The sequence below is a fragment of the Hyperolius riggenbachi genome, chromosome 3 (genome assembly GCF_040937935.1).
Source record: "Hyperolius riggenbachi isolate aHypRig1 chromosome 3, aHypRig1.pri, whole genome shotgun sequence".
NCBI lineage: Eukaryota > Metazoa > Chordata > Amphibia > Anura > Hyperoliidae > Hyperolius > Hyperolius riggenbachi.
Genome location: NC_090648.1, coordinates 320,375,127 through 320,386,043, shown reverse-complemented (window position 1 = coordinate 320,386,043; position 10,917 = coordinate 320,375,127).

Genomic DNA, 10,917 nt, shown 5'->3' with positions numbered 1-10,917 from the left:
ATATACAACATCATTAATTTTCTTATCAGTGGGATAAGGACCAATGTATTTGGGACCCAACTTGACAGATGGTTATCGAAGAGGAATGTTGCGGGTAGATACCCAGACCAGATCCCCAGGTGCAAACTCATACTCAGGAGACTGATGATGGTCAGCATGAATTTTTTGTTGGGCGACTGCTTTTTCTAAGTTTTCTCTGACCTGAACCCAAACTGACTGCATATGAGAGATCCATTCTTCCAGGACTGGGTGGGAAGAATGTATACTGGAAAATGAAGTAAATTTAGGAGTCCGACCAGTAACCACTTGAAATGGTGACCGTTTGGTGGAAGAACTGGGAAGATTATTAAACGCAAATTCAGCGAATGGTAAAAATTGAAGCCAGGTCTCCTGACGGTCAGACACAAAACACCTGAGAAACTGCTCCAGGGATTGGTTGGTTCTCTCGGTCTGACCATTGGTCTCGGGGTGAAAACCCGAAGAAAATGACAAAGAGATCCCTAGTCGAGAACAAAATGACCACCAGAACTGGGAAACGAACTGAACTCCCCTATCAGACACAATTTGTAAGCAAAAATACAGAGGCGCCAGTACTATAAAATTGGACACAAAGTTTAAAAACAGGGAGGCCGTTGGTGGACTTACCTCCCTGATGTAGACACAAGAAATTGTCAAGCTTTCAACACAAAAAAAGGTTTATTTACATCAGTGGTGTACCTAGGGCATTTGGCACCCGGTGCTGGGTATTAAAAGACACCCCCCCCCCTAAAAAAATGGGCGTGGCCACAACCTGCGGCTTGCTCCGTGGCAAAAATGGGCGTGGTCATGACCGGATGAGGGCGGAGCTAACTGTAATTTAAAGTATTAGCTAGTATAGTTGCCCCAGTATAGCTAGTAGTTTCCCCCAGTATAGTTGCCCCCAGTATAGCTAGTTTAGTTGCCCCCAGTATAGCTAGTATAGTTGCCCCCAGTATAGCTGGTATAGTTGACCCCAGTATAGCTGGTATAGTTGCCCCCAGTATAGCTGGTATAGTTGCCCCCAGTATAGCTGCCCCCAGTATAGCTAGTATAGCTGCCCCCAGTATAGCTAGTATAGCTGCCCCCAGTATAGTTGCCCCCAGTATAGCTAGTATAGCTGCCCCCAGTGAAGCTAGTATAGTTGCCCCCAGTATAGCTAGTTTAGTTGCAGAATTACTGACCACTTCCACGTTCCAAGCGCCGGCAGCGTCATGTCGTCACAGATCTCCGCCTTCAATGAAAGCGGAGATCTGTGACGACATGACGCTGTCGGCGCTTGGAATGCGGAAATGGTGAGTAATTCTCTGCATGTCTCCCCGCCGCCGAGCCCGCACTTGCCACCGCTGAATGGAGGGGGAGAGAGGCAGAAGGAGGGGTCCCAGGTGAGGGAGGGGGGGGGATATTTCCCCCCTTCCCACCACTGCCCCCACTGCCCCTCCTTCTAGCGCTGCTTCCCCCTCCTGCTCTGCTGCTGTGGGGGGTCGTGGCGACACCCCCCTGGGTGTCTGTCACCCGGTGCGCCACGCCCCCCTGCGCTCTACAATAGGAACGCCACTGATTTACATACTCTAACTGATTGCAACACGTTTCACGGGCTCAACCCGCTTCACCAGGCTATAGACAGGAGTAATACACTTGTGCTCAGGTTCAGTCAACTTAGCGCCTCTGCCAGCCAGAGTAGCTAAGCTGACTGAACCTGAGCACAAGTGTATTACTCCTGTCTATAGCCTGATGAAGCGGGTTGAGCCCGTAAAAATGCGTTGCAATCAATTGGAGTATGTAAATAAACCTTTTTTTGTGTTGAAAGCTCGACATTTTCTTGTGTCTACATCAGGGAGGTAAGTCCACCAACGGCCTCCCTGTTTATAAACTTTTTATCCAATTTTATACTACTGGCGCCTCTGTAATTTTGCTTAGAAGTTGTTTCCACCCCTGGTGGAGGGGATTTGGCCCCTTTCTTCCTATCTACAGAGAGCATCTTCTTAATCCTGAGTGGGGACAGGTCTAATCTCCCTACCTGCCTACATAGTGGTTACCTAGAAGGTAACCCTGATTTGTGAGTATTATTCTTACATTACATACCTTCACCTAACTTTCCAGTACATACTGCACCATATCGGCCTCTCTGTGTCTCCCTCCCCCTATCAGACACAATGTTCTCTGGAATACTATGTAAATGGATGACATGTTCAATGAACAATTCTGTCAGTTCCTTGGCAGAAGGCAATTTACACAGAGGAATGAAATGGGCCATCTTACTGAACCTGTCTACGATCATCCAAATCACACTTTTTCCACCGAAAGAGAACAAATCCACCACAAAATCCATAGAAATATGAGTCCAAGGAACCTGAGGAATGGGCAAAGGCATCAAACTCCCTCTAGGAGCTTTCCTAGAGACTTTACTTCTGGCACAGATGCTGCATGCCTCAACATAGGCCTTACAGTCTTTTCTTACAGTTGACCACCAAACATGACGTGACAATAATTCCAGAGTTTTGGTCTCGCCAGGATGTCCTGCCAGTTTGGTATCATAAGTTACATACGGGGTAGTGACAAGTCATCCAAATAGGTGCGATCAGGCCACTTGTTGAAACAATTCACTGTAAGACAAGCAAGGAAGAAAGGGGAGCTCTGAGACTCCTAGTACTTCAAAGGAAAGCTCCAATAGGAGAGGTCTCACCTTATTCTCATATGGCCGGCACAGCGTACACAGCCCCGATAAGCATCCGTCCCTCTTAGCCTAGCCGGGGACCGGGCTCTCTACTCCGGCGTGGCGGATGTGACGTCACTCCTCTCAGCACTCCCCACAGGTCGTCGCCAGTCACGTGCACTGACAGCACGTGATAGAATGCGTCAGTATGTCCGCATAAGGGAGAAATAGAAATATAAAAAGCCGCTGTGGACGCGGCTATAAGTACTCATGTAAACCAACTACGTGGCTGAATGCGTCAAGAGCTCCATATGGAGGGAAAGATAAAAATATAAAAAGCCGCTATGTACGCGGCTATGGATACACATATAGACCAAAGGGTCAAGGGGTATAAAATTTATTAAAAGACAACGTCCTCTGCTTTATCAAGTCATTCATCACACTACATTATCCGTAGTTCATTATCTAACAGGCTGCAACCAATCAGCTCTGTATGGGAGGAGAAGACAAACACCGTATTGATCCTAAAAAATGATCCATTACACGTAATGCCCTAAATAGAGGGGCAGGGAATACACTGCACAGGGTGAAAATAGAAAAAGGCCCGTTGTGTCAAAGATACCAGGAAGAAAATAAATAAAGTAGAAACCATATACCATTAAGAAACCATTCGTGTGTAGACTAAACATCGATCCCCAAAGGAAAAAGAGGAGATCACTGTGCACTGCATGTCCCTACTACTGCATTATAGAATAAGATTACTTCCCGAAGTTTGTATTTTCACATACAGTGCCCAGAGGCTACATCCGCACAGATCCATACTACAAAAAATAAAATATATAAAATGATAAAACAGTACAAATGATTACATAAAAGGACAAATTTATGTAGCATCTCAAGCGCTAGTTCTAAATGGTATCCACTTCTGACTAGTGTGCTATTGGCTGTAGGTGACTCGTTTCTTCCAAACATTTATTCAGGCCCCCTGGTTCAAGTGTCCCCAACTTTAAAATCCAATAGGACGCGATATTTCTCGAATCTATTGGGGTGGTATACCTGTTCTATAATAGTGGCTCTTAAAACCCCAAAATCCCTATTATGAACCAAATTAAAGTGATTAGAGACGCCATGTTTTGGCTCCCCTTTTGCTATATTAGGCCGATGTTTATTTAAAAAAAAGAAAAAAAAATACCCTGCCCCTTTGGTTAGCTCTGCCTTGGGAAGAGCGTCTGCCCTTTCACAGCAGGACTGCTTAGAGCCAGGTCATTTAGATAGAAGGAAGAATAATAAAAGTTCAGATACTGTTAACTCCATTGCAAGCCGCTTACCTGGCAGCAAACTCAGAATCAATAACATTTCCTGCTGCGCCAGAGTCAACAAAAGCTTGTGCAGGACTAGATTGATTGTTCCAAAAATATTAACTGGCAACAGAATTTTTTTTACTGACAGGGGAAAAATCTGCTCGCCCAGGTGAGATTCCCCAACTACACCTAGGAGTGGGAGTTTTCTGCCTGCTTCTTTACAGAACAATTCTGAACAAAATGCCCTTTCTCACCGCAATACATACATAATCCCTCATGCCGTCTCCTGAGTTTTACAGAAGGGGATGGTTTAGAATACTCCAACTGCATTGGCTCTTCGCCTGAAGATGTAGTAGCACCCCCTGAACAGCAGATGTGACAGGTGGATCAGTTCAACGCTGGCGGCGATATCTGATTCACCTATTTATGCGAATGGCCAAAGTGATAGCCTCCTGCAACGTTTTGGGTTCAGGGTGGCTGACCAAAGCACCGTTTACCGAATCTGCCAACCCTAATAGGAGAGCAGCATCACCCTAGGAGGATGAAACTGACCAGCGTTGAAACTCAGCGGAATACTCTTCCACAGTGTGACGACCCTGTCACAGTTCGCGTAGTTTACAAGCTACAGTAGATGATACATCAGGATCAGCATAGATCACGGCCATGGCTTCAAAAAATGTGTTTACGGATGACAAGGCTCCATGACTGGGGGGTAACCCGTAAGCCCAAGTCTGTGAGTCACCTTGCAAAAGAGTTTTAATCAAAGATATCCTCTGGGATTCGTAACCAGGATCTTGGTCTAACCTCAAAATATGACAGACAACTGTTCATGAAATTACTGAAATCAGATCTGGCCCCAGAACATTTTTCAGAAAGTGGCATCTTAGGCTCAATAGGAAGAGATGTAACTACTGCTCTACTGGGTGCACAGGTGAAGGTGTGTTTATTAACTGTGTGTAACGATTGTGGAATTCTCTCCGTGATCAGCGCACAAGATGTGCGCTGACACTGCGGAAATCCTCCACAAGTGTATAATTTGCGGGAACCCAGCAAAAGGTGCAATGCACCTGTAGAGGGAAATTCCTGTCGACAGGGGGAGCTGTGGAGTGCAGAGGAACAGCTCCTCTGCCCTGCCACACACGCCAGACAGGAATTGCACGAAGGGAAGAAACGCAGGGCAAGATAGCCCTGAAAGAGATTGAGCAAAGGAACAGATTGTATGTGTGTGCACCAAACTAGTCGCCACCCCGCGACGGTGCACACACAACAGCAGATATGAAGTAGGAACGCAATCGTGGGAGAGGCGATTGCCAGAGGTGACACAAGGCTACAGCAAGGCAGAGCACGAGAGTAGCAAAGGCACAGCAAATCATACAATGAGGAGATAAGGAAAATAACAAACACTAACTAAACGCGAACACCGCACTCATTCGCAACAGTGCACGCGTTTATGCGCGGACCCCGCGTGATAAGCACAACAGGGACAAGCACGCCTAACTACCCACCGACAGACAAACATAAAACAGAGGACGCGAGCGCTTGCTTAACGGTTACCTCACCGAGCCTCCAGCAAGCGTTCGTAGCAGACAAGACAGATACACGGAAACAGGAATACGTAAGAGATACGATCCACTGCTCTTTCCGTCAGAGCGAGTGCGATCCAAGTAAGGCAACAACAGAACAGAAGGGCCTACCAGCAACAACCGCTGCTCTGGTTAGCTGCCCACAGACAGACAGAACAGGCAATACAAATAATGCAATCCTAACTGCACTAGGGAAACCTGCCTAGTGCAGTCCCAGGAATTACTCTAGGCTAATCTTCAAACAAAGAGCAAGGCTGACACTCCAGGCAGGGTTCCACAGGACTAACTCTTATGACCAGCAACTTACTGTGGGAAACATAGCTCTTTATAGAGCAAGCCCACAAAGGATGTGGCTAGGCAATCTGCATGACAAACGTATGCAAATTCCTCAGCAGCAAGCTGCACAACTGACAAAAGGTCTCTCTTCCAGAGACCTGCAGAATGCAGACCTGAACAGTGGTCAAAAGGCTGCCTGCCTGCGCAGGCAGCCACGCGGATCCTCACACTGTGTCAGCTGATCTTGCTGTGCAGCGACTATTGTACTGAGTTGATTCACTGCAGCTGTACGAAACTGAACCTGCCGTTGTAACTCCTCCATGATATATATATTTTGTCCGGTCCATTATAATGTAACACTGGCTTTGAAGTGTACACAGAATATACAATAATCGAGGTCAGTTCGTCAACTGAGGTCATACATGTGAAGTCAGAGATATGCGGTACAAAGGGACTAAGCCAGAGCAAGGTCAAATTACAGGCTAGGATCATACACTGGTAATCAGATGGCTAAAGTACAATAGGCTGAGGCAGGTGCTAAAAAACAGGCTCGAAGTCATACACATAGGTCAGATGGCTGAGGTACAGTAAAGGATAAGACGGAGACATGGTCATTAGGCTAGTCGAGGTCAATATCGAGTATCAGATGATTGTAGTACAGAGGGATGAGACTTTAATCAAAGTAGAGGGCTCGCTGGGTCATACATAGAAAAACAATCAGAATAATGCAATATACAATACTAGACTAAAGGATAGATATATATCGCAAACACTGCATATATATCTATCTCACGAGTCGAACCATGGACACGGCAGTACTTACAAGTATTATACCCACACTTGAAAGAACCTGTATATGTCAGCCAAGTAGGGGCCTTTCTTTCTAAACTGGAGAAGAGACTTGGGGAAAGTTGCGACCCCAGGGTGGGGCACGGCGTGCAGAAAAACTGCACCCCTCCTCCAAAATTCTATGTAATTGAGGATCTGAGTGCAGAATGGGCAAATATTTTTTGATAATGCTAATGATTTTGTTATATTCTAAGCTATAGGAGGTCGTAAAAGTGAGTCCCCTATTTATGTTGCCCAGTCTGCCACCAGCACCCTTATGTAACAGCTCTGAACGATTTCTATGTCCCACTTGCTCTCTGGCTTTTTTAATAATAGAGCTGTCATAGCCCCTATCCTGGAGTCTCCTCTCCACCAAGTCCAGCTCACTCTCCATCTCTCTAGGCTCGGAACAATTCCTAGCTGCTCTTAGCAGCTCTCCGTAGGGGATCACCCTCAGACTGTGTTTAGGATGGCAACTAGAAGCCAGGAGAAGAGAGTTTCCTGCACAGGCTTTACGATAAGTTCTGGTAGTTATCCGTTTTGACATATGTGATCCATTCAAGGTCAAATCCAAATAATTAATTTCTGTGGGATCACAGCAAATCGTAAAAGACTAATTTAAGTTATTATCATTGCAATAGGACAGGAAATGTGGCACCTGGTCTGGAGCCCCCCCCCCCCCCCCCCCCCCCCATATCAGCAGCAGATCATCTATGTAACGACCATACCAAAAAATAAACTCGCTAAAGGGGTTTTCATGTCCAAAGATGCGGAGCTCCTCCCACCATCCCATATATAAGTTTGCTAGGGATGGGGATCATTTGGCTCCCATAGAAGCCCCGCATCTTTGGAGATAGAAAACCCCATCAAACATAAAATAATTATGGGTCAATAGATGATCTACTGCTAACAAGAAGAAGCCCCTAAGCTCATCAGAGAAAGAACCATACTTTTGAAAATGAAAATCCAAAGCTTTAAGAGCCAAATCATGGGGAATATATGAATAAAGTGAAGTCACATCCATAGTGACCCATGAGTAGTGTTGTTCCCAGCGCAAAGGATCCAAGCTGTTAATCAGATGTGTCGTATCCCGTAAATAACCGGGTAATCTCTGAAATAGGGGCTGGAGACAGACATCCACCCATTGGCCCAGATGCTCACCCAAGGAGCCAATACCCGCAACGATTGGGCGGCCCCTTGGGGGAACGTCCGGTTTATGTACCTTTGGGAGGTGGTGGAATATGGGGATAACTGGTGCTTCCACCATGAGATAATCCCGCTCACTTAATGTAAACACTCCCAAAGACACCCCCATATTAAGCAATTGTTTTAGTTCAGCCTGGAAACGTGCGGTAGGATCACCACTCAAGATTTGATAAGTATGAGTATCGTTTAGTTGTCGCAAAGCCTCCCCTTTATAAGAGTCAGCATCCAGGACAACCACGGTCCCGCCCTTGTCGGCGTTGCGGACGACAATAGATTTGTCATTTTGGAGGGACCGTAATGCCTCTTGTTCCTGTGCAGAGAGATCTGACCTAGCCTTGGACACTCTCTGTACCCGCATGAGTTCACTTTCAATCAAGTCTTGTCACAGCCCCTGTCCTAACCTGCACAGGATAGAAGGATGGATTTCTGGGTGGAATGTCACTAGACTGTTTAAATCAGTGCTCTGTAGCAGAATGTAAGCTATAATTAAGGAGCCATGAGCTCCGATACGCGTGAGCTTTTTTAACTTTTGTATTCACTGATGTGATAATAAAATGGAGACTTTTTTCACCCAGCCACTGGTGTAGCGGAATCTCCTTTTTTTTTGCCTTGTATGTTTGAACAGTGATCGGGCATGTCGAAAATTATCTATCAAGCCTTCTTAATGGCTTAGAATCGAGCTGTGTATTCCCAGCATAAGGGCCAGTTACTACTGAGCTGGCTTGTGTCTTGCAGGATGCACGCCGGCACTTGTAGTGATGCAAGTACGCATCTGAATTGCTTAGCTGTGCCATGGCTATAGGGATTCAGGTGCCTGCAGTGAGAAACCACAGCATGCCAACCAAAATCGCACCACAGTGCAATTCGAAAAGCAAGCCATAAGAGCAATAGGCAGCATTTCCCTTCCCGACTCGCCTGTGGGTTTCACGATGAACTGAGAAAATAAACATATTTTTAACAGTAAAAATCAATATTGTATATCTCAGGGAGCATGTATTCCCTTTCACCAATTAGTGCTGCATCAGAAAGTGCCGGAGGTGTGCATAAGAGCAAGCCCAATCGTGCACATCTGTGCTTCAGCTACACAACTTTTATGTACGTCCTCATGGCTTAGATGAAGTCACAGAGAACGTAAATATACTGTACTGGTGGATAAAGTGGTTAATATCACCCACATTCTTTTACTAGACCATCTGTTTTAAGTATAATAGGCAATTCTGATTCTAAAGCACTCATTAGGTCTTATCTCTGCTTGCAATACGGTGCTAACTGGTTACTGGCTGTGTTTTATATAAGCTTTACTTCAATTTCATCTGTTTGCCGAAAATAAAATACCCATTTCACTTGCTACAACAATAACTGGTTCTCATATACAGGTAGTCGCCGACTTATGAACGCCCGACTTACGAACTACCCGCCGATACGAACGGCATAGATTCTGTGCTTCAGTGGGAACAAGTTAAAAAAACATTTCAAATTGGACTTATAGTTTTTGAGAAAATCGATTTTAAAACATTTCTAAGAAAAAATGGCTTTTAAATTTGTATAAGCAGGTACAGAGGTGACACAAAGGGGGACAGGGGAGGCACAAAGGGTCACAGAGGAGGTACAGGGGACTGAGATGGCACAATGTTTCAACTGAAGAACAGATTCAGGTTAAGAACGAGCCTACAGTCCCTATCTCGTTCATTAACCGGGGACTGTCATGATAGCAGCTAGTTATGATGTTAAGGATAATACAGGAACATATTTTTTCATGTTTCTGTCTACTGTGGACTACCTCAGATGTGTATGTCTGTTAAGAGGCCAGTTGGGCAGCTGGCTTTTGAAGGTATTGTCACCTGGCTCAAGGAAGCTTGGATTGTCTGTATGGCAATGACAACTACATTTGCATCTGAAGGTGAACGATTGTGAATAGGAGCAGGAACTGCTAACTGGCTAACTAGCCTCTGGCCAGGAAATGGCTTATTATGCCAAGAGCAGTCAAGTCCCCACCTTTGATCTGCTGTGATCTGCTGTGAAATACTGTCTCAGATGTGTCACCTAGACTGGCTGCAGACCACACCAGCCTGAGCCAGGAATTTACATATGACAGCCTGCTGGAAATGGTTTTGAAATCTTTGCAAACTTTAAAAGCTGAGACAGGAAAGCTTTGAAGTTGCATATCACAGAAAAGATATGACGCGCATTATGTAGGAAGTTGGATTATTCTTGGATCTGGACATTTGAGTGGCCCCAGACCACACAACGGACTATATAAGTGGCCTAGGATAGTCACAACTGGTAGCTCTTTGGAGATAGCAAACGCTAGGGCTATCCTGGTCTGACCAGAAGCTGCGTTCTCCCGCAAACAACGTTTAGACCTTCAAGTTGGTAACGTTTTGATTCCCGTTTTATTTTGATGCAAATATCCTTGTGTGTATCCTTGTAACTTTTATTTTGTAACTTTTTACTTTGTTTTTTGTAAATCTTTTGTATATATTATTTTCTGCATTGTTCCACTTTTTTTCTGGAATATTAAATCATTATTTAATAAGTTTGACTTCTGCTGTACTAAACTAACACTCATAGCCTAGAAGGAGAGACTGCAGTGTAGCTTGCATTACAAGTCAGTGCCTGATTGTGCCGCGCTACTGTACGATTGTACTGTGTGTGTGCGTGGCGTTCCCGTATTTGGCCTAAAGCGCAAAGCTGACCCGAATACGAAAACACGGATTGCGTGCAGATTACTCGACAACAGAGTGAACGTGTCTAGCAGCAGCTAGTGGTGGCAGTGAAAAGTGTTTGAAGGGTCACAGCCTGGTGTTAGCTTGACTAAGGCTGCTTCCCCTCTCGTTCTGGTCAAACCCGCAGTCGGGAACCGTGTCTGCAGGCGTGCCACGGGGCTGGTTCCTGACAGGGACTACCTATACAGTATAACTGCAAACTTTAAGAAAACAGTCTGGATTTTTTCTACACCATTTTCTTGATGGAGAAGGCATCTTCTCCCCCTGCCCACTCAAAGCTGTCATGTATGATCATTCTTTTAGTTGATCAATAGTTTAGTGTTTCG